Source organism: Musca autumnalis, unplaced genomic scaffold (genome assembly GCF_047663935.1).
Source record: "Musca autumnalis isolate F117 unplaced genomic scaffold, ASM4766393v1 scaffold_5, whole genome shotgun sequence".
Lineage (NCBI taxonomy): Eukaryota > Metazoa > Arthropoda > Insecta > Diptera > Muscidae > Musca > Musca autumnalis.
In genome coordinates, this window is record NW_027412088.1 from 140,540,727 (window position 1) to 140,563,147 (window position 22,421).

General features: G+C 33.6%; 1 protein-coding gene and 1 long non-coding RNA gene across 7 annotated transcripts in view; both read left to right on the plus strand.

The window, feature by feature from the left end:
- The window catches only part of Prosap (SH3 and multiple ankyrin repeat domains prosap), a 450,787-nt gene that overhangs the window by 346,857 nt on the left and 81,509 nt on the right, over positions 1–22,421 (plus strand). The window lies entirely within an intron of this gene.
- Positions 6,096–12,610, plus strand: LOC141406365 (uncharacterized). The gene is made up of 3 exons (XR_012413371.1): positions 6,096–8,951; positions 10,108–10,463; positions 10,868–12,610. It is a non-coding gene; the product is annotated as an uncharacterized lncRNA (long non-coding RNA).

The window sequence follows — 22,421 nt, forward strand, 5'->3', positions numbered from 1 at the left end:
TCATTCGGCGCCATTTTTGTTTAAAGAGAAGTGAACATTTTACAACTTTTTTGTGTACGGGAACGGGTTTTCGGGTAAAATGTGTAAGAGTCGTAAAAATTTTAAAAACTTTTTAGTTCTGGAACGAAGCTAGTGTGTTAGTAAGTTTGTATGCACGCAAGCTATAGAACAAAAACAAATCAAAACATTTGCTCTCTTTCGTACGCTCTTTCTTTGCGTTCGGGTCGTGTGTGTGTGTGAATTTCCAAAAAACTTCGTAACCAGCGACAAGGGAACGTTTTTCGACACTGATCTAAAACGGGACAGATCGTAATCCAACAATATATCACAATCAAAGTGAGTAAAAATAGTAAAGAATAAGAACTTTCCTTTAAAAGTTTTTTTATAAAATTATTTTGGTACAATAACCATCTAGCACGTAGAGGTTCTGTAGCTCACTCCCCTATATTGGCGAGGATAAACCCCATCTATATTTTCAAACCCTACACCACACTGTGGTAAGAGCATTTTTTGTACATGTTACACATAAGGAAACAAAATAGACCCATAGTTCCTTTTGGGGATATACATAATCACTTTCTGAGTCGATTTATGCATGTCTGTCCATCCGTCTGTCCATGTATTTTTGTTCGCAACGCAGGTCGCGTTTATTGCCCGATTCAGCTGAAATTTAGGGAATATAATTTTTTAGCCATAGGAAGAACGTTATTGCTTTTGGTGGAAATCCGTTCAGATTTGGATATAGCTCCCACATATATTTATGGCCGATTTAACTTATTGCTGCACCAAACACGCTATATACGTCTGATTTCGATAAAATTTGGAATGTGTGACTGAATTTGGTCTAGGAACAAATGTGCCAAATTATATCAAAATCGGTTAAGATTTGGATATAGCTCTCATATCTTTTTTCGGCCGATTTCACGCATTTGCTGCACCAAACACGCTATATATGTTTGATTTCGATGAAATGTGTGACTGAATTCGGTCCAAAAATAAGTGTACCAAATTTTATCGAAATCGGATCAGATTTGGATATAACCGCCATATATATTTTCGGCTGATTTCACGTATTTGCTGCACCAAACACGCTATATATGTCCGATTTTGATTAAATTTGGCAATTCGGCATAGAAATAATTGTAATAAATTTCATCGAAATCGGTTCAGATTTCCGTTCAATTTTAAGGGAATTTAGAATATTTGACGGAACTTGGTCTAGAAATAAATGTGCCTAATTATATCGAAATCGGTTCAGAGTTGGATATAGTCCCCGTTATCCCAAATCCAAATTGTAGCAAATTTGGTACCATTTAGGACACATAAGTAGGAATTTCCAAATCCTTTTCCTTATCCCAATACCGAATTTCAAAATTCCAGCTCAAACCCTTTAGTACTTATCGTCTTTCAAATACCTCCATATCTCAACCTTACGCCTCCTCCATATCTAAACCCCACACACCAACAGTGACTCTAATACCAAACTTTAAAATTCCAGTGCTGTCCATACACCAAATACCATATTTAGAAGAAATTACTACTTTTCGTATATTTATGGTACGTATGTACATATTTTCTAAACCACCTTCATATACCAACGTTACACCCCAGCTCTTTCCCTACATTCCATTACAAATCACAAATTTCCAAAAACTCTTTTTTTTATCTAGATTCCATATACCAAACGATTCCAAAATTAGTTCTACTTAGAACTTTACGTACACCATACGCTTAGTTCCAGCTCTCCGTACACCCAAAAACAACTTGTACCAAATTTAGTACTTGTACGAAAGTAAGTAAGAATTTCCAAAACTACCTCAGTCCTATACTCCAACAGTAAACTTACCCCCAGTTATTGTAAAAATTTTTATTCTTCTCACACGAATTGTCAAATTTTGTATGTCGATTTACTCGCTTTAGCGCAAATGCAGAGCGCTGATTTCTAAATGAGGAATCCTTAACGATATATGGAACGGGTATACGAAAAATTAGATGTGTATGTCATCTGGGGGCTAAGCTATGCATGCATAAATTATTACGAATATAGACGAACGAACAAAAATAAGTTACAAAAACTGGGGGTTAATTCCAAATGCCAGGATTCCAGCTCCATCTGTTCTCCAAAATCCAAATTGTAACAAAGTTAGTACCATTTAGAACTTTTCGAGCACATTACGAGTACGTAGTTGTACGAATTTCTAAACTACCCCAATCCTATACTCCAACAGTTTTCCCAAAAACTCAATTTACTTTACCGAAAAATTAGTACGTGTGAAATCGGACATACTATCGCTTATTAACATGTTGATTTGTTTGACAGTTGTTTTCATGTGTTTGTAGTTCATATAAGCTAGTTGTAAGTTGTATTTATATTATCTCGGCCCTGCTAGAATGTTAGTAACGAATACTTTTTTCGGGACAACATATCCATATTTTCCAAACTGTTGAAATTAAATTGTTAACTGCATTTCAAAATTTTGTAAATATTTGCTTCTTTTACGAAAAAAATGGACATGCAATTCAACATCAATATTCACCCTCTGGGAATATCGCGAACCACATAAAATCGCGCTCTTGTTGGTATGTGTGAGCTATCTAATAAAGTAGTTTTGTATAGTTTACCACCACCGAGTATTCTCATTCGTTTTGTGTTGTCATATTAAATTGTTGTTTGCTTTTCGCGAACGTGTGTTGCCATTTGACATGTGTCACGTTATGTTGTTCACTTCAATGAGTTTTGGCAATGCAAAATTTGCTGCATGTCGTAACACTTAAGTAAATAAATACATAAATACTTGTATTCGCACATACACACGTCATACACACACACTTTGTGGCCTATGGCGGATTTTCTTAAATAGAAAGGGTATTCACATTATTGGGGACGACTGGTCGAAAGGCAGCTATTGTAAAAATCGGGTTGTAAACGATGAAAAACCCGTGAAAACTCCTTGGAACATCTACTTTTTAACTGCATAGGTTACTCGATTTCATTTAAAAATTTTGAAGATATTTATGAAATAAATTTTGTATATAAGGTATTGGTATAACTACTAATATTCGCTTTATGTGCCGGAACGAAATCCCACTTTTCTAAAAATGGCCAATATAACCCTTGTAATAGTAGACACTAGTATTAAAATAAATTTTAACGTGTTTGTATTAGTTTGTTCATAGTGGAATCAACTGATTTTATGCTTACCCCCCACCGCAAGTCTTTTAAAGGACCAAAGTGCTTTTAATGCACATCGAATATGCAGACTTTTTTTGATTCTTTGCATCCAGACTACATTTTAGTAACCCCAGATATCGCTCCGAACAATACACTGCAATTACCCAGCAAAAAAAATCTTTACCAAGTAATGGGTTTTAAGAGTACTTTTGGTAGTCGTTACTACTTACAAACCCCCATTATTTTACCAATGGCATGTCGCACTGAATAACTAGTTTTTCTAACTGGTTATTCTATGGCCACTAGAAGTTGAAAAATAAGCCAAAAAATATGTTATATTTTTAGAGCAGTTGAGGTGGAATTTGTTTTCAATTTCAACACACTTCACATTTTTATTTTATTTTTGCTCTCTGCTGGATTTTAACTTCTGATTTGTAGCACACTACACACTGTGCGTACTGCTGCGCGTACGAATATTAAGGGTTGTTTAAAAGCTTATATATGCCCCACCAACAAAAATGTTTTTGATTGGAACTCCTACCCCATATTTTTTCATTTGACCCCAAAACCTATGAAATTATATGACGATCGGTTAAGTTTAATGTTTCCATAGTAATTTGTATGGGGCGGGGCCAAAGAAAAAGTTCTCCAAGGATGCCTCTATCTCTCCAAGGATGCCTCTATCTCACGGTATATAACATGGCGATCTTGAATTATCCTACATGTCTTACGACCCCACTTTGTGGAGGAGTCTTTCCTGGCTGAAATACTCAGGAAATGCAAGCCAACATTACACTGATAGGACTTGCCACCGCTGAAAACTTTTGATGTTCTGGTTGAGGTTTGAATCTGAGTGCAAGGCGGGCGTGCTTAACATTGCCCACGGTGGAAATCATTGCTGATGTAATGACACAAAAGCTCTAACAAATCCTGCGGTGACCCACTAAAATGGCTGTTACTGACTATGCTCCAACCTTTCCACATTGTAATATTTCTCTCAAACTTAAATCAACTTCCAAAATTCACGATCCAAAAAGTTCTCAAAATTCATACAGTGACCAACTAAAGTGGCTGTTTGGCATGGTATCTATCGAAAGGACTTTCAAAATTATATTATTTTCTATGTCAGATAAAAGCATTTTGCCTTTTAATACAATCCAATTTAATGGCACTTTTCCGATTGTATTGAAATTATAATTGGGAGCCCCATTACATAAAAGGGTCTCGAAGGGTAACAATATTTAGGGCCACTCTTTCATACACATCTCACTTTACAGTTTTTAGTAGTCTTTGTGGTCTTTTTTACAACACTATAATTTTATTCTCCCCATTTCTTTCAATAATGTACCGAATGTTTCAAAGACCCATCCCACCTTATATCCGTGCAATATAAGAAGGATCATGTTTTGGTGCAGACTGTTGTCTGTTCCAGAACTGCAAGAATCTACTAATTTTTTAAAATTTTTTCGATATTAAAAAGTTGACGTTGAAATTGACATTTTTAAGACAATAGCTGCTCTTCTTCCGTAATTATAAATCCCTGAGGATGATTGTCGAAGACAATTGAAATATTGGAAATGAAAAATAACATTTAAACCAACAAAATAAACAACAATCTTTTAATAACCTTTAGCCAAGCAATCATCTACCAAACATAAAGGAAAAATTCGTATCGTAGTAAAAATTTGTAGATTTTTGCAGGTTCTGGAAAAGACATTGCGTTGATTGGGCCTGTCAGTGGAATAACTATAATACCTCCTGTTATTGTCACTGTCATAGTCATATTTAGTTTGATCGTCCATGTATTCGGTCGGGATATGGACTTAGATAAGAAGAATTTAGATTTTATCCGAATTGTAGGTAGTATTTTACACATTATTGTGAAACTGGAGGCTACCAAACTCAGGTCTAGTTTCATGTTAGCTTTTCAACATGAACAACTCTACTTTTGAAGACACCACTTATGACCGTGTGGCCACTGTAATTTTGGCAGTTACATTACACTCGTATCAACTTCTGCATTATTGTACAGGTGTAACGTTACCGTTACGTGACATAGCAGTAGTCATATCAATTGCTAGCTTAATAGAGGAACTCCATACGTACAGCTACTTTGCTTCGAATGAACAAGACATACATTTGTAAATATAGCATGCCCTCAAGATGAATTTTAAATTTTTGTTATATGTTATTTTCTGTTCTGTTTGAGTGGGAATTCTACACACACACAAAAAATCGGGGATTGTAAACACGTACAAATAATTTAATTAGTTATTTCAAAATAAAATATCTGCTTTCATAACTTACAGAAGAAAGCCTGAAGGTGACTAAACTTAGAGATTAAACTCTTCCCTTAATATTTATTTGACACATACATATTTCCTATAATTTAAGGAATAACAAACATGTACCCACAAACTCTACTCCCCCACATAAAAATCTTCATGAGCGTGTGTTTTGGTTGTCTGACAGATTTCCTCAACATTTATGGGCTTAGAGTCAAAGGTTAATGTACTAATTGATTGGGTGAATTGCTGAAAATGTGTCTTTCTAATGTTTCAAAAATTAAATTCTTAAATCTTTAATTAACTTATTTACTTCTACTGCTACATTAAACCAATTTGATTGATATTGAGGTCAAAATGTTAATAGAATATTTATGGGGACCAGAAGTGATTACAAATTGCACAAGGTATGTGCGACAGCACTTGGCCGTTTTTGACAATAATGTGTGAATTTTAATAAAGTTCATAATAATTGATTGGAGATGTTTATGGCCTTAAAATGGATTTAAAGTTTTGAATTTAAAATAAAAAGCTTTTGCCTTTATTATAATTTATTAACAATAATTGAGATGCAATGCGATATCTCAATCATAACTACTTCCTACGAATACGACTTAGAATTTAGTCATATCAGATTTTTTAGTGCAAAAAAAACATTCCCTAATGAATGAATATCGCGGAAAATAGCAGCAAATCAGCACTCGTATTATTCCATCATCATAACTTCCTCCCTCAATATCTTAGAGGAATTATTGCAACTGAAATTCAATAGCAATTTATATGCAATTGAAGCGGGTAAACAACCATTATATTCTACTTGAAAGTTTTATATAAACCAATCAAAGTTTTAAGTAAAATTCATAACCCCGCACCGAAGAACATCTTTGAGATCTTTGAGTAGACAAGAACACAGCAAAGATGGAACGAATATAAAGTGTCTGAGCTCAAGTTAGAGGTAAAAATGCATTTTCACGCAATGCACAATATATCCGACAGTAACACACATACTCACATTTGCACATTCGAAGAGCACTTAATATCAGGCAATTGTTGTAAGAGAAGTTTTGGTTTGGCGGTGGCATAACATCAATGCACTGCACTCCACTGCACTGAAGTTTAGCTACGAATGCAACCACAAAGCACGTACCTGGATGCACTCAATGCCAAAAACCCTAATAGCAATGGTTACGAACGAACCCTCCTCATAGATAATGCTTAACGCAACTGGTTCACTGAACAACAACAACAGCAACACCAACATCATCAGACAATAAACAAAGCTACAATCAAATCAAGGAAACGCTTTCTCACATGATATTCTATTTTATATTACAAGACGACGATGATGATGAGATGTTGCAACGTCAAATCCCCCCCGAAAAGAAATTTCAAATTCTCACTTGATAACCAAGCCAAAAGACTGCAACAACAACGACACGCTTTACATTCTTTAGAGTTCAAGCTCAATTTTCTTATTCAGGTTTTTTTTGCAAAGTTGATTTTCTGCAACGTTGTTGTAGCCTAGCCTCAGGTACAATTTAGAAGTATTTTATTCAGTTCAAACAGAAAACACCCTCTAGCATCAACAACAACACCAACACCAGGCATTAGCCTCTACATCTCTGCATGTTCCTGACAGCAGCATGAAATATTTTTTCTCTCTGTTACATTTTAGATTCCATTACAAATTACGGAGCTATTTTTATGCGGCAGAGATATGCAAAGAATTGTAACAAACTTGGAAGAACAAAACCTAAAAAATGTGGGGAGGAAAAGTTGTCATGAGAAATTGTTCATTCCATTATAAATCTACATATATGTATATGAAGCACGGAACGTTTTCGTTACGAGCAAGGCATATGAAACGTTTTTCGATACGGATATCCAAATCTTCTCTTCTTTTCTCCTGTGGCTTAACCCAGCCGTTCGGACTCGAAGTAGAAAATTAACCTGAGATGTTAATCGAAAAAAAGTTTAAGTTAAAAATTTCCAATGTTGGAACGTTATCCTACAAAAAAGTTCCATATGTATAACCATTTGCCATTCGTTCCAGGTGGAACGTTTTTTATGAGCTTAATATGAATCGGGGTCCGTTCATTGATATGGGAGGGGTCGCCCTTTTCCCTTCTGGGATGTTTGAGAAAAAATTTTATGAGAATTTATATAAAATTGCCCTTGAAAGTTCTCCGTGAAATCTTTTTCATACGAACAATTTTCTCGGAATCTTTTATATATGGTAATGTTTCTCCATGAAACTTTCATTATATGAACATTTTTTAAAGGAAAAATATTCCCTTTCAAAATAAAAAAGAAAAATTTTTCCATTAAACTTTCCTGCATGAAAAATTTCCCCACCCCCAAATCTTCCCCGTACAACTTTCCAATAGTTTTCTCGTAAAAGTTTTCTATACGAAAAGTTTCCCCTTGAAACTTTTCTGTAAGAAACGTTTCCCCTTGAAACTTTTCTATACAACAAGTTTCTCCTTGTAACTTTTCTATACGAAAAGTTTCTCCTTGAAACTTTTCTATACAAAAAGTTTCCCCTTGAAACTTTTCTATACGAAAAGTTTCCCCTTGAAACTTTTCTATACGAAAAGTTTCCCCTTGAAACTTTTCTATACGAAAAGTTTCCCCTTGAAACTTTTCTATACGAAAAGTTTCCCCTTGAAACTTTTCTATACGAAAAGTTTCCCCTTGAAACTTTTCTATACGAAAAGTTTCCCCTTGAAACTTTTCTATACGAAAAGTTTCCCCTTGAAACTTTTCTATACGAAAAGTTTCCCCTTGAAACTTTTCTGTAAGAAACGTTTCCCCTTGAAACTTTTCTATACAACAAGTTTCTCCTTGTAACTTTTCTATACGAAAAGTTTCTCCTTGAAACTTTTCTATACAAAAAGTTTCCCCTTGAAACTTTTCTATACGAAAAGTTTCCCCTTGAAACTTTTCTATACGAAAAGTTTCCCCTTGAAACTTTTCTATACGAAAAGTTTCCCCTTGAAACTTTTCTATACGAAAAGTTTCCCCTTGAAACTTTTCTATACGAAAAGTTTCCCCTTGAAACTTTTCTATACGAAAAGTTTCCCCTTGAAACTTTTCTATACGAAAAGTTTCCCCTTGAAACTTTTCTATACGAAAAGTTTCCCCTTGAAACTTTTCTATAGGAAAAGTTTCCCTTGAAAATTTTCTATACGAAAAGTATCCCCTTGAAACTTTTCTATACGAAAAGTATCCCCTTGAAACTTTTCTATAAGAAAAGTTTCCCCTTAAAACTCTTCTGTACGACAAGTTTCCCCTTGAAACTTTTCTATACGAAAAGTATCCCCTTGAAACTTTTCTATACGAAAAGTTTCCATTGAAACTTTTCTATAAGAAAAGTTTCCCCTTAAAACTCTTGTGTACGACAAGTTTCCCCTTGAAACTTTTCTATACGAAAAGTTTCCCCTTGAAACTTTTCTGTAAGAAACGTTTCCCCTTGAAACTTTTCTATACGAAAAGTTTCCCCTTGAAACTTTTCTGTAAGAAACGTTTCCCCTTGAAACTTTTCTATACGAAAAGTTTCTCCTTGAAACTTTTCTATACAAAAAGTTTCCCCTTGAAACTTTTCTATAGGAAAAGTTTCCCTTGAAAATTTTCTATACGAAAAGTATCCCTTTGAAACTTTTCTATACGAAAAGTATCCCCTTGAAACTTTTCTATACGAAAAGTTTCCATTGAAGCTTTTCTATAAGAAAAGTTTCCATTGAAGCTTTTCTATAAGAAAAGTTTCCCCTTGAAACTTTTCTATACGAAAAGTTTCCTTTGAAACTTTTCTATACGAAAAGTTTCCTTTGAAACTTTTCTATACGAAAAGTTTCCTTTGAAACTTTTCTATACGAAAAGTTTCCTTTGAAACTTTTCTATACGAAAAGTTTCCTTTGAAACTTTTCTATACGAAAAGTTTCCTTTGAAACTTTTCTATACGAAAATTTTCCTTTGAAACTTTTCTATACGAAAAGTTTCCTTTGAAACTTTTCTATACGAAAAGTTTCCTTTGAAACTTTTCTATACGAAAAGTTTCCTTTGAAACTTTTCTATACGAAAAGTTTCCTTTGAAACTTTTCTATACGAAAAGTTTCCTTTGAAACTTTTCTATACGAAAAGTTTCCTTTGAAACTTTTCTATACGAAAAGTTTCCTTTGAAACTTTTCTATACGAAAAGTTTCCTTTGAAACTTTTCTATAAGAAACGTTTCCCCTTGAAACTATTCTATACGAAAAGTTTACCCTTGAAACTTTTCTATACGAATAGTTTACCCTTGAAACTTTTCTATACGAAAAGTTTCCCCTTAAAACTTTTCTATACGAAAAGTTTCCCCTTGAAACTTTACTATAGGAAAAGTTTCTCTTGAAATTTCTCAATACAAAAATTATCCCCTTGAAACTTTTCTATACGAAAAGTTTCCCCATGAAACTTTTCTACAGGAAACTCTTCTGAAGCCTTGAAACTTTTCTATAAGAAAAGTGTCCCCTTAAAACTTTTCTGTACGACAGGTTTCCCCTTAAAACTTTTCTATACGACAAGTTTCTCCTTGTAACTTTTCTATACAACAAGTTTCCAATTAAAACTTTTCTATACAACAAGTTTCCCCTTGAAACTTTTCTCTACGAAAAGTTTCCCCTTGAAACTTTTCTGAACGAAACGTTTCCCCTTGAAACTCTTCTATACGAAAAGTTTCCCCTTGAAACTTTTCTATAGGAAAAGATTCCCTTGAAACTTTTCTATAAGAAAAGTGTCCCCTTAAAACTCTTCTGTACGACAAATTTCCCCTTAAAACTCTTCTGTACGAAAAATTTCTCCTTGAAACTTTTCTATACGAAAAGTTTCTCCTTGAAACTTTTCTATAGGAAAAGTTTCCCTTGAAACTTTTCTATAAGAAAAGTTTCTCCTTAAAACTCTTCTATACGACAAGTTTCCCCTTGAAACTTTTCTATACGAAACGTTTCCCTTGAAACTTTTCTATACGAAACGTTTCCCTTGAAACTTTTCTATACGAAACGTTTCCCTTGAAACTTTTCTATAAGAAAAGTTTCTCCTTGAAACTTTTCTATAGGAAAAGTTTCCCCTTGAAACTTTTCTATAGGAAAAGTTTCCCTTGAAACTTTTCTATAAGAAAAGTGTCCCCTTAAAACTCTTCTGTACGACAAGTTTCCCCTTGAAACTTTTCTATACGAAAAATTTCTCCTATACGAAAATTTTCTCCTTGAAACTTTTCTATACGAAACGTTTCCCTTGAAACTTTTCTATAAGAGAAGTTTCTCCTTAAAACTCTTCTTTACGACAAGTTTCCCCTTGAAACTTTTCTATACAAAACGTTTCCCTTGAAAATTTTCTATACAAAAATTATCCCCTTGAAACTTTTCTATACGAAAAGTTTCCCCTTGAAACTTTTCTATACGAAAAGTTTCCCCTTGAAACTTTTCTATACGAAAAGTTTCCCCTTGAAACTTTTCTATACGAAAAGTTTCCCCTTGAAACTTTTCTATGCGAAAAATGTTATCGCCATGAAACTTTTCCATGTGAAAAGGTTTACCCATGAAATATTTCTATGGGAAAATATTTTCCATGCTACGTTTTATATGAAGAAGCTTATCCAATATTTTCTGTACCAAAAAGTTTCCTATGAAACTTTTTTATACAGAAAAGTTTTCGCATACAACTTTTCTATACAAAAAAAAATCCCCTTAATTCTATACGAACAGTTTTCCCATGAAATATTTATACGAAAAATTTTCACTTGAAATTTTTATAATTTTTATAAGATTAAAGATCATTAAAATGTGCTTTCGAAAAGGTTACCCATTAATCTTTTCTATACGATAATGCTTTCCGCATGATACTTTTTTCTTCCAAAAGGTTTCCCCATGAAACTTTTCTTTGAGAAAGGGATGTTCATGGGCAATAATTTCCCCATTTAAGTTCTATAAGAAGTTTCCCCACGTTGAAACTTTTCTATACGAAATAGAAAAAAAACTTTGCCCATGAAAATTTTTTGCGAAATCTTTTCTGTACAAAATTGCCTAGTTGATACGGGAAAAGTTATCGGTGACACTTTCCCAGGAAAAAAAAAGCGATTCCCCAAGGGATGTTTTGAATATCCCCCCATTAATGGCATTCCTGTCATTATCTAAAGATTGCATTTCCCAGAATTAATTTAAAAGAATATTTTTTTTATGGAACCACATATTTTGTATTTGACCATTTAGATTACAATCGACCAATTTCTTTCCAAGAACTTAACGCATAGGGTATCGTAAAAAAGCATGACTTTAGCCCATAACATTTGCACCATTTTAGATTAGAATTCCACTGAACGAACGAAGAGCAATGAAAAAAATGTGATGCCACAGGGTTATTTCATTTTTCACTCTCTCACAAAATGTTGAGGAAGAATGGCTGCCTGCATGGATGGCAGACTAGATGGATGTTGGTAACCACACTTTAAACGAACATTCTCAGTTAATAGACAGTTTCGGAGGCTAGAATTTTTATGTTGTTGAAACTCCCAATTCCATCCAAGGGAGGTTTGTATGCGAATGTAATACAGATACTGGCCGCTCTGGAGCCGTCTGAACAAATTTGATTAGGTGCTGCAAAATGTTCAGACATATATTTTACACAATTTTCTACTGGGGCTGGGGGGCTTGCTGGCTGGCACTCCATAGCAAACATCATCGGGATGAAGAAAAAAATACTAAACTATTTGATGAAATAAGAAAAAAGGAATGTTGGTAAAATAAAGCTACAAAAAATAGATTTACAACAGGAAAACCACACCGATATACTTAGGACAGAAGCAGGAAAAAAATTAAAGAACACAAACTTATTTTGTTGTTAGTTTTTTTTTTGTATGTTTCGGACATTGACATTTAACATGGCCTTAAAATTGTTTTTTGGACATTGTTATCCAATATTTGTTACTTGTTCGTTTTCTGTTTTGGGGGCGAGTCATGTTGGAAATGTTTACTTTTGTGGTGAAATATTTTACAGAAACAAATGAAAAATATTTTTAAAGTGGGGAGGAGTAGGTATTATTTCAAAGGGAAGTATTTGAAGCTCCTCATAGGGAAGGGGGTAATTTAAAAGCACACCTTTAAGTTGTAAGACAAGTAAGGTCGGTGTTAAGTTCCGACGGGCCGAACTTTTTATACCCTCCACCAAGAATTTTATTGAAGTGAATAATCCCCACGGATAATACTCCCTTCAAAAGAGCTCATATGGGGCGTCATCGTAGTTCTTTCCAAAACATGGGTCACTATTTACAATTTTCCGAATTGAGCTTTTGAACTCTTGGCAACACACAATATTAAATTACAACAATCTCGATTCGAAAATTTGACGAAACAACATTCGAAATACGTAAACTTGGGTAATACCAGCCAGACTTAAACCTGGATATATATGAACAGCTTGTTTGCGTGTAAGTTTTCTGTGTTCTAGGACCACAAAAATCCATTTAACGACCAATTTGGTAGAAAAATTAGACTAAAATCTTCAAAAAAAAAAAACTTAAATGGTGTCTACGCTTATATGGGGGCTATACCAAAAGGTGAACCTATACTGTCTGATTTTTTTATATGTATAAATGTCTTGTACCTTTAGCGAAGACTAAACACCAAATTTCAGTTATTCCGGTTGAATAATGTAGCTAAAACTTTCAAACTTTCTTTGGGGGCTATATGGAGACGTTTCGTTGGGATATTGAGGCCACAACCTTCAAAATACATACCGAAAATCTGGAGGAGCAATTCTATGGCTGCTATATGAAGGTGAGGACCCATATAGAAGACTAAATACCAAATTTCAGATGAAGACGAGGACCTATACCGACAAACTTCAGGTGAAAAGTTTTGTACCCCAAACGAAGACTAAATACCAAATTTCAGGCTACAACCTTCATAATACCGAAAATCGGGAGGTACTTTGGAGGTTTTATAGTGAAAAGTTTCAGGTAGAAAATTTTATACCCCCAACGAAGACTAAATATAAAATTTCAGCCATTTCGGTGGGATATTGAGGCCACAATCTTCAAAATACCGAAAATCGGGAGGTACTGTTCTATGGGCGCTATGTGAAAACGTGTTCCTATACCGAGAAATTTTCAGGTGGAAAATTTTATACCCTCAACGAAGACTAACTACCAAATTTCAGTCACTTCGGTGGGATATTGAGGCCACAACCTTAAAAATACCGAAAATAAGGAGGTACTGTTCTATGGGGGCTATATAAAGGCGTGGACCTATACCGACAAATTTCAGCTGGAAAGTTTTACATCTTCAACGAAGACTAAATATCAAATGTAAGCTCTTTCGATGTGTTAATGAGGCCACAACCTTCAAAATACCGAAAATCGGAAGGTACTGTTCTATAGGCGCTATGTGAAAACGTGTTCCTATACCGAGAAAATTTTATACCCTCAACGAAGACTAACTACCAAATTTCAGTCATTTCGGTGGGATATTGAGGCCACAACCTTAAAAATACCGAAAATAGGGAGGTACTGCTCTATGGGGGCTATATGAAGGCGTGGATCTATACAGACAAATTTCAGGTGAAAAGTAAAAAGTTTTATAGTTTTATACCCGCAACGAAGACTAAATATAAAATTTCAGCCAATTCGGTGGGATATTGAGGCCACAACCTTCAAAATACCGAAAATCGGGAGATACTGTTCTATGTTGGCTATGTGAAAACATGGTCCTATACCGAAAAATTTCAGGTGCCAAGTTCTACATCCCCAACGAAGACTAACCCAAATTTCAGCCAATTCGGTGTTATAATGAGGCTAAAACCTTCAAAACACCGAAAATCGGGAGGTACCGTTCTATGGGGGCTATATCAAAATGTGGACCGATATGGCCCACTTTCAACACCACAAATCCTGGGAGCAACAGAAACTTCTATACCAAATTACAAAGCTCTATCTCACGAATTGCGAGCTGTATCTTGATTTCAACAGACGGACGGGCAGACGGACGGACATGAATATTTGATGCACAAATATATATGTGGATTTCTGAGTGCAATCGGACACTTTTTCAAGATGAGGTTTTTGATTTCCTTTGCTGTGGTGATGCTGCTCATCAGCAAAACATTTTAGTATATTTTTTTAGACTTTTTTGACTAATAGTTCCTGAGATATCGCGCCTTGGAAAAGTCGAATTCTGTAAAAAATTCTGTAAAATTTGTCAATACAATTTTTCCTTTATACCAGTCTGAAACATTTGTTATTTTACCAAAAAAAAAATACAAAATTAAATTTTTTAACATTTGTTTTATTGTTTTATTTATGAATTTTAAGTATGCTTTAGCAATTAGTGTACCAGCATTACTGGGTGTTACTGAATTAAGTTTTTTTGTACCCGCGATAGGTTTAGCAATTGCATGTTTCAAATTTAAATTCTCTTTCGCATTTAAATAATCATCTTCTGAAAAAATATCACATTAATATTTGATAGATTATTCGGCTCGGATGCCCAATCATATAATTCCCGAGCTGTATTTATTTGATCATCAATTTATTGTTGGGCTGATACAATAATTACTAATTTATTTTCAAAATTGAAAAATGGCGCAGATTTTATGATGTTTAAGATAAATTTCTAAATAAAACAACAAAACAAATATTAAAAAATTTTAATTTTTTTTTTTCTTTTTGGTAAAATAACAAATAATTCACATTGGTATAAAGGAAAAATTGTATTGACAAACTTTAAAAAATTAAGAAAAATTGTAGTCATTCGAATTCCACTACCAAATAAGACTTAAACATTTTGTAATTTATCGTAGTTTAATACAAAAAATGGAAGAGTACAATCACTGTTAAAAATTGATTTTAAATATTAAATCTCGAAAATTGCATCCAAGCCCACTGTGCAAAATTTTTTCCTATTTTTTATTAAATAGTTAATAAAAACCAAAAAAAATACAAAACAGATTTGTTCAAAGTGGGCCAATTTCAATTTTCTTGTAATTTTTTATTATAATAAATATTTGAAATAAATAAAATAAAATGGTGGAGGGTATAATGATGGAAATATTTTCTACTTTTTAGACAAAACGGCAAAACGAAAATACAATAAATTAAACAAAAGATAACCAACGCCATTTTTAATTGCGTTAATTGAATTCAAAATGAAAGAATTATTTTGCTTTGCTGACATCTAACATCTGATTACTGGGAAAATGATTTAGAGTGAATGTATTATTAGTTTTCAAATAGAGATGACATAGTTTGTTGGCAATTTCCACAAGGACCGAAATCCCTAATTTTATGACTTGCACAGCTAAAAATTTATCTGACGTTCAAGTTGTGTTTAGAATGCATTTTCCAAGTTTTTATTATGGACTTCACCACAAGCAATTTTTATATATATGTTTATTTTCTCGAACAACAATTGACCAATTCTCTTCGTCTATAATGTGCAATTTTTTGTTGTTTTACTCCAAAAATATTTCACTTAACAAATTTATCTCCCTGTCATTACAAGTCATTTTCAAATTCCTCCTATTTGTGAGCTGCGCGCTGCTGTTCCCTAGGGGCCACACACGTTGAAGAATGTTGACTGGTCGACTGAACTGCTGGACAATTTTCCATTCATTTACTTAAAATCCAATCAAATAATCATTAAACAAAAACCAAAACGGCTCTTAACAATTGAAATCGTTTTGTGCCTCACGGTTCACCGTAAAACCGTAAATTACCAAGGAAGAAAAATATGTACGAGTATGTAGGTATGTACCACCAATGTGTGTGTAATAAGTTACATTTGAAAAAATGGCTAAATGCTCTCAAGAGTTAACTCTTTACATGGACTATGGGGCTACTGGTCTGGTCTCTGATTGTCTGGCTGGCAGTTTATTGCATAGTCCATATTGGGTGTGTCTTACGCAAAATACCCAATAGACATATAGGCGGGCAACTGCAAATGAACCAAGCAACCAACTAGTCAACAGCAGATGGTGGGGTTAGGGTGTACACACAATAAAACTACTGTAAATTTGTTATAAACAGAAATCAAAGTTGTTTGGCAGCGAGATTTTGTCTGATTTAATGATAGCCAAAAATTTATTGTGTCTAGTGGTGTTCATATTCCTCAAACAACAAAGACATGAAATAAGAAATATTTTTTCTAAAATATGTCTATGTTTTTGTTTCTGCTTTAGCATATCTCTGATAAGTAACTCAAAATTGACTTTGTTAGTCATAGAGATAAAATCAACATGGTTTTTGTGATAAAAATCCAAACATAGAACATAAATATTTGTTTGTGAAACATTTTCTGAAAATGTTCCGAAGAATGTTCCAAGGTGTAGATTGTTAACTTAAAGAATGTTAACGAAAAGTATAATGTTAATAAAGATATCGTATTACATTTATTAAGCCATTGGTCATTTAAGAGTAAAGCAATATGATTGGAAGACAGATACAGCTAGAAAAGTTAGACACAATAATTACTACCGAACTTCTCAAATATACTGTCTTTTCTATAACGAATATTCTTTATAAAGTAATAATTTGTCGTTCTGTCGCTAACTGGAAATCAAATATTTAAGCATTAAATAGTTAAGAGTTATGTAAAAACTGTATTTCATTAATCAAAGTGTTAACCAAACTAACTGTAATAACCCATCAATTCCATATCTTGTAGAATATTAATTATTCGTCTAAGGCGTATAAGTGTTGTCAAGACGTATACACCTCATGGTATGCATAATAAAATCAAGTATACGCCTCAGTGGACAAATTCAAACCTACTGTCATGAGAAACAAAATTCGCCAGATAACCTATCAATTCGGTATCGTGAGGGTTCTTAGTAGATCCCATGTTAGCATATTTATTGCCACTGTCATTTTAAAAGGCATATATTGAGTAGTTGAGTATTTATTTAACATGCCACTCCTTCGATCATTGAGAAAGCATATGTACTAAAACTATTAAAAAATTCATTTCTTTTTCTCAGAATATTATTTATATTTGAGCACTTATTTACTTGCCAAACACTCTGTACGCCACATTCAATTAATTTATCATAATTAGAACCTATTTTTAAGATATTAATATTTTTATAAAAAAAAAAACATGGAGTAGCTCAATTTGCAATTTAATGCTAATTGGCCCTAGGGCTTAAAATTGCATTCTTTGAAAGAAAATAAATAAATAAAATGAAAATCCCTTTTGCCGTTTTTGCATCTTCTTAATATATTGTCTGTTATCTGTCATTTCACGCTTATACAGTTTAATATTGTAAATGTATTTCCACTCCTTTAGTCTAAAACTTAAGCATTTAAAAATTTATATTTTTTGTAATTTTTTATTTTGGGTAAAAAAATACTTTAGTATGTAATATAAAAGTGATCATTCACATTACATCCCTATAAATTCGGGGATTTGTAAGGAATGTAGTAAGAGTATTTTCTTAATCAAAAACCAAGGGATTGGTATGTAAGTATACACCTATATTACACTCCAAACCTTTCGACAATTTTAAAAGAAGAACCGATACCCGGAAAACTTTACGGTTTACAGAAAACTGTTATTTATTGAAAAAAAAATGCTTAAAAAGTCTAAAAAATCCCGTCGGTATATGGGTTAACTAAGGTGTACACATGTTGTAATTTATAATAAAATTTAGTATAGGCTTCAGTGGACAACATTAATATAATCGTAATTGACTCCAGTATGATCTTCGTCAGTTTATTGAAATTTCTGTCAAAGCCTAAGTAAAACTCAAAGTCAAAAAGTTAAGACAAATGGTTGAATAAATTTCGTTTTGATTTAAGAAGTTTAGGGGCGAACTTCATTTAAGAGAAAGCTGTACAACTTTTACTAATTTATTGCTATAAAGATAACATTGAGAGGTGCCTAATACGTCAGATAACCCATGAATTGGATTTTTTGAGGGCACACAAATAGCATATTATTGCAGATGATTCATATTGTTCGAATGCGTATACGTGTTATCAACACATATCCACCACATGGTATCTATGTATACTAAAAAATAGAATATTAACAATGCACAGTGTCCGATTTTCCAAAAAACCTGGCCAAAAATCGAAAAAAAATTATCAATTTACACTAAAAAGGGTCAGATATTGTTTATAGGATCCCAGTGCGTTAGTTATGAACAAATATATACATTTCTTGTTTAATAAGTGGGTATAAAAGCAGGTCGAAGTGACCCTTTTTGGATTTTTTTTTTTTTTTTTCTTTTTAATATTTAAGTTCTTTATAAATCTATGATAATATCCAAAATAAACAACGGTTATTAAATATTTTCTTTTTGTAAATGTAATGAAAGATATGTGAAACGTATTTAAGATGTTCAGTGTCGCCAATGAATTGTGCGTTCATTAATAATTGATGTCCGTACTTGTTAAATTTTTTCAAGATCAATTTTCATAACAAATTATGAAAATAGTTGTGAGTAAGATCGAGTTGGGCCGTGTAATTTATCATTTCATAAAAAAGGAAGGGTTTTTTACCAATTTCCATCGAAACGTCCTGCACATATTTGCACTTTTTGCTTTTATGTCATATTTTGTCTTGCAGGTATATACAGATTTTCTTTCATGCAGAATGTCAGAATTTACTATAGGGTCACTTTTTGGCGTTTGGGCATAATTTAGTGTTTTGATATATTTTAAGACATATAGTAAAATTTTATGGCGAACAAATTTCTAGAATATTTTGGTCTGATCCGACCACATTTTATAGGAGATTTTAAAGATTTGTGGAAAATGGGACCAAAAGGACCCCTTTTATGACTCGCACGAGGGTTAATTTTTTAAGACAAATATTCCTTGCATTCTTTTCAGTAAAGTTGCCAAATGCATTATACACCTAAAGTGCAAGGATTTCAAGTGATCTTAACTCAAATATTTCCAAAACTGTAGAAATTGTGGAAGCTTGCAACCCTATTTTAGCTTCTTGGTTTTTTTTTTGGCAAAATTGATACCGATATTTTCTTGGTATGTAGTGCAAATAGAGATTTCTTTTCTTTAGTAACTTATAGTGAAATTTAGCAGAGAACATTTTTGTCTTTGACGGCATTCTTCTAAAATGATGCTTTGTATGACAATTTTGCCAAAACTCACATGAAGTACGCCCTTAACCCTAAAATGTGTTTATAATTTTGCTTATTTCTGGAGTTTAGTAAAGGTATAGAGTTTTGGTGTATTCTAGGACCCATAGTAAAAATTGATGGCGAACAAATTTGTAGAATATTTTGATCCGATATGATCACATTTTATAGGAGGAGGGACCAAAAAGACCCCTTAAATGACCGCCTGAGGGTTAAATAATATCAAAAATGTAATCAGCGGCCGGAAAAACATAAGAACCAAAGGTTAGGTCAAAGTCTATTCATATTTAGAGTTTTGGCCAGGTTTTTCGTAAAATCGAACACTGTGCAATGGCACTTCAGACTAGATCTTCCGTGCTAAACTATTGATAGTTTTCTTGCGGTATCCTTTCTTTTAATAGTTTTTCAAACGTTGTTAGATATAAATTAAACTACTATGTTTAATAAAAATTTAAACAATTATTCTGTAAATTGGAGCCAAATCCGTCAGATAACCTATGAATTTCATATTCTCATGGCTCTGCTGAATCATATTGGCGTATACTTGTTGTCAATACGTATACAACTCACTGTACAAAATAAGAATAGCCAGTAGTAAATCCGCAAGTTTTCTGACATTTCTCTCTGTCGCTTAGTAAACATCAAGGCTTATAAGCAAAGGAACATTAAATAAATGAAATGTGAATCAAGAAAGTTTGAAGCGAACTTTTCTGTAATGAGAATCCATTTGGATATCTGGAGGTCAGAAAATATACGTGGTGCACATTTGTTAGAATCATCCACAATTGTCAAGATGAAGGCCCCAAGCAAGTTCATATAAGGATCAGTTGGCTTTGCTGACAGTAAAATACAAACAGGCTATGACAGTACAAAAAATGAGGAGTCGTGGACCTAAATGTACTATGAACAGTTTCCTAATTAAAACATACATATATCGCATTCCCAAAGTTAATAGCAGTTTTCAGCTAAAATTTAGATGTACGTATCTTAAAAAGCGGGCCTAGTTATTCCACTGATCAACTGGATCTAAAGAGGAATTTAAGAACTTTTGGATGATAAAGTCGAAAAGCATTGACTATATTGTTTAATCCAGAAACCTGTTCTAATCCATGGTTCCTGGTATATATATGTTACATTTATTGATATTCTCCATCAGAGCTTCCGTTGCCCTTTTACTCAGATGGAGGTTTATATGGATAATCTTAATCATGGGTCGTCCAGTAAACTGGTTCCTTGAAAATCTCTGATGCACAGTGGATCCACTTGTATGGAGAAAGTGGCCAAAAATATTTAGAGTGTAGAAATCAAGCCAATGCGCCGGTTACAGCTTTGTGCTGCTGCGAAGAGTGTTTTAAGAAACCACGAGCGTAACATTCTCCCCCCTTTCCCCTCTGGAGGGGGTATACGGTAAGAATTGTTTTATGCTGTTAATACAAAATGACATGAACAAAGCTCCCGATTATCTTATGATGCAAAAATAGGCTTGGGGAAACAAAACAATCTCCAAAACAACATAAAATCCAACCAATTTAGCGGATTAAAAAATAAAATTTTTTGTCTGAAAATTGGTAAAGTTTTTAATATAGATCTTATAGCGTTCTTCCTTGAAGGCACGTACCGCCAACCTAAGACAAATTTGGAAGAAGATTTCTTCATCTTGCCACTGATGCCAATTATGTTAATATACGTGATCAGATAACAGAGTTATACGCTAATATATCCATAGAAACCCTATACCAGGGCAACTTTAGTCAGCGACCCACCATTTATAGTCTGGCACTAGATGGCAGCTGATTTTAATTCTGAATAATCTTAAACCCATGACCTACTTTGGAAAATTATTCCCGAGGTGGGCACTGGTGGGCATCATGACTAAAACCTTAGGTCAAATTTAAGTATATGATCAAATTGGTTTTACAAAATACACTACGAAAATATGCAGCTAACTAGAATTCCATAATACGCTAAAACACTATTTTTTAATGAAAATTAAGCTATTACCTTCTCCTTCAAAATCCACTATAATATTTTGCTATACGCATTAGTTTCGCGATATTATAAATATATTTACTTGCACTTAAAATATAGGTTGTACTCACAACAAAAAATATTTGTCAAATGTTCCGACTTTAGATGCTATTCTTAAGTAGATCGCGTTCGAATGAAACAAAAACTAATATATTTTTAAAAAGGTCCATGTCATAGCTGTCAGAGTTGCCAGATGTTGTACCAAAATTTTGACATTCATTTTTTTATTTTTGGCCAATGTGTGGATCCACTGTGTGATGGTGTCGCAGCTCTTTTGTGTGTCGCTAAGTGGTTTTAACCGCCTAGCTGTTACGTATGGCATCCACGTCCCCATCTATAATGAAATGGACAGCATTTAAAATATAATACGTCATGCCTTTGACAGACTGGCCAGTGAGAGATCGCGAAGGCCCACCACAAGAAGAGTATGATCGTCCTGTGGAAGACTTCCAATATCTTCACATACATGGCCTGGTTTTGGTTGCCAACACTTCAAGCAAGCGTTCCGTCTCGACTTTGCCGCCATATCCCTTGAAGTTCTCTGCCGCTTTATACATTCTTCATCACCAGCTTTAATTCGCCATTTGATAATTCGCCCTTGTAGGCATAACACAGTTCGTTCCTGTACTGCCTTATGGCAACTTTGACATATGTTGATGGCGGCTCTATCCCAGTCTTCGTGAAAAGTCCAGAATTTCCTTTCACGATCCCAATTTTTTTTTTCAGGAAATTCAGTGGTCTTGCTCACTGTTGTCGCCCTCTGCAAACGGATTCTCGGAACAGTATTCTCTGTGTGGGTCTTGTCGATGTTT